This window comes from Gadus morhua, chromosome 3 (genome assembly GCF_902167405.1).
Source record: "Gadus morhua chromosome 3, gadMor3.0, whole genome shotgun sequence".
In the NCBI taxonomy this organism is placed as follows: domain Eukaryota; kingdom Metazoa; phylum Chordata; class Actinopteri; order Gadiformes; family Gadidae; genus Gadus; species Gadus morhua.
In genome coordinates this window covers 8033707-8036206 of record NC_044050.1, presented here as the reverse complement: position 1 = coordinate 8036206, position 2500 = coordinate 8033707, and the positions used below count along the sequence as shown (strand labels likewise).

At 42.4% G+C, this 2500-nt stretch overlaps 1 protein-coding gene across 2 annotated transcripts in view; it reads right to left on the bottom strand.

Annotated features, from left to right (window-relative positions):
* pax5 (paired box 5) overlaps positions 1-2500 on the bottom strand; it is a 50771-nt gene that overhangs the window by 40878 nt on the left and 7393 nt on the right. The gene's annotated exons all lie outside the window — the stretch shown is intronic.

Sequence of the window (2500 nt, the reverse complement as noted above, 5' to 3'; positions counted from 1 at the left end):
ACTGATGTCTTTTATTTATTTAGGCTTTATGGAGGCTGACTTAAAATCCCAGCACCTCCTTAAGGTTTTGATTGATTCACATTTTATATCCGGGAGAAAAGTATAGAGATAAAGAAGAGAAATATATTCAGGTCCCTCCATCCAGAAAATAAAGTCCATTAGCTCTCTCTCTCTCTCTTCTCTCTCTCTCTATCTCCCCCTCGCTCTCTCGCCCCCCCTCTCTCCCCCCCCGCCTCTCTCTCTCTCTCTCTCTCTCTCTCTCTCTCTCTCTCTCTCTCTCTCCTCTCTCTCTCTCTCTCTCTCTCTCTCTCTCTCTCCCCTCTCTCGGAGAGGCGTCACGGCCTAACGACTCTAAAATAAGGCAAATGAAAAATAACAACAGACGTTGTCAGTTGTCTATTTTAAAGACTGCAGCTACAAGGAGGTTCAAATGACTTTTCTCTGAAACGTTTGGGAAGTTGCAGTGGAGAATACCGATGAATCAAATCGCCTTGTGTAAACAATGGATAGATTGGTAAGATGGGCAAGGCAGGGGTTTGGAAAGTAGTCGTATTTTTATTTATTTGTACAGATCTTTGGCCAACGGATACATAGCCTACCAACTTGGTAGGCTATTTTTTCGAAAAATAAAAAAATAACAATGACCAACTAAAATCCGACTATTTTAACCAAAGCATAGGCTATAACACATCGAGCCCGACACGATTTAAACTAGCTCCAGTTCCATTGAAATAGGCACATAAGGCATTCAATATAATAATGCTATAATATAGCCTAATATATATTTTGGAAGCCTTAATAAATCGATGTCCTGTTTAAAAATATTAATAAGCTTGTTACGCTATAGACTAGCCAATGCATCGGCCCATGTCAGCCACAAGGCCAGTTATTTTATCATTTATTTTTTAATTTAAATGTGCTTTTAAGCACATTTGCTGGTTCCAATGCGGTGCCTACTTGATATTCACCTATTACCATAACAATATGTTGGTTGGAAATCGGCTCATTATCATCACAATTATCTTTTTATTTTAGAAATGTAACTAACACACCGAAAATTTTTCCCTATTTTTATTATCAGGCCCACCTATAGAACCTGCTATTTTTTATGTTGGATACAGTTTAGAATTGAACGGTTAATTAGTGTTAAACGCTCATGGCCTAGTTTAAGCCCTTAACCTATAGGCCTACAAATGTCAGAGTCGGACGCGTCTCAAAATAGAGAGATAGAGAGAGAGAGAGAGAGAGAGAGAGAGAGAGAGAGAGAGAGAGAGAGAGAGAGAGAGAGAGAGAGAGAGAGAGAGAGAGAGAGAGAGAGAGAGAGAGAGAGAGAGAGAGAGAGAGAGAGAGAGAGAGAGAGAGAGAGAGAGAGAGAGAGAGAGAGAGAGAGAGACAGAGAGACAGAGAGAGAGAGACAGAGAGAGCCCGTACATGCCTCCAGCTACAAGCCGCACGCGCATCCAAACAACATTTCCACGCGTCACACTGGATTCCTCGCCTACGTCTACCTTTGACATTTCGTTGTAATCGTTTTAAAGCGTCGCTGGGTTTGATTCTAACTTTAGCTCCGCTGCCGTCGGACCACCAGGATCAGCCGCGCGGCGAAACGCTCCGATGAGTCCCTGGCCTTAAAGTGGAGGAAGTGATTCGTTCTACCTTCTGAAATGTGTATGTTAAATCCAGGGGATCAAAACCCCGCCGTGTGAGGATTTGTCATTCATTTAAAACTGAGGTTTTCTGCCCTCTCGGCATGATATTATAACCATACAACTAGAACTAACGAATAAAGCAACGGAAGACAGACACATAGGCCTATGGACACCAAGCACCAAACTACAAGTAGGCCTACTTCTCAGTAAAAGTAGTGATGCAGCCTCATGAAATAGCCCGGCCGTTATAGTCCACACGACACATAGTTCTCATTCATACGAGATTTAACCTTTTCCCTAACATTGAGCATGGTGTTCATCTGTCCTAACAAGTTAGGTCATATATATATTTGTGTTGTTCAGTTAAAGGCATGCATGGAAAGGCATATGCATGACAAATGTGTTGTCTGGACAAGATTTATTTAATAAATGTATGTATATATTATTACACCGTCCTGCAGCGGCTCTTTTCATCCGCTGTTATTCTTTGAACTAAAGTTACAAATATTACATCGAGAATAGAAGGTACGGGAAATCTAATGGTAAAACAAGGTTATAATACAATACGGTCTCCAGCGCAGGAGCCGATGGGTTACTAGTGGGGCTACTGCTGATCAAGAACGAGTGATCCAGAACGCTCGGGCAATGTTGGCTCGGGCCTCAGAGTCCTAAAAGACCTCGGAGCATTAAACACCTGAATAACGAGGAATATTGTTGCCAACGTCTCTCTCTCTCTCTCTCTCTCTCTCTCTCTCTCTCTCTCTCTCTCTCTCTCTCTCTCTCTCTCTCTCTCTCTCTCTCTCTCTCTCTCTCTCTCTCTCTCTCTCTCTCTCTCTCTCTCTCTCTCTCTC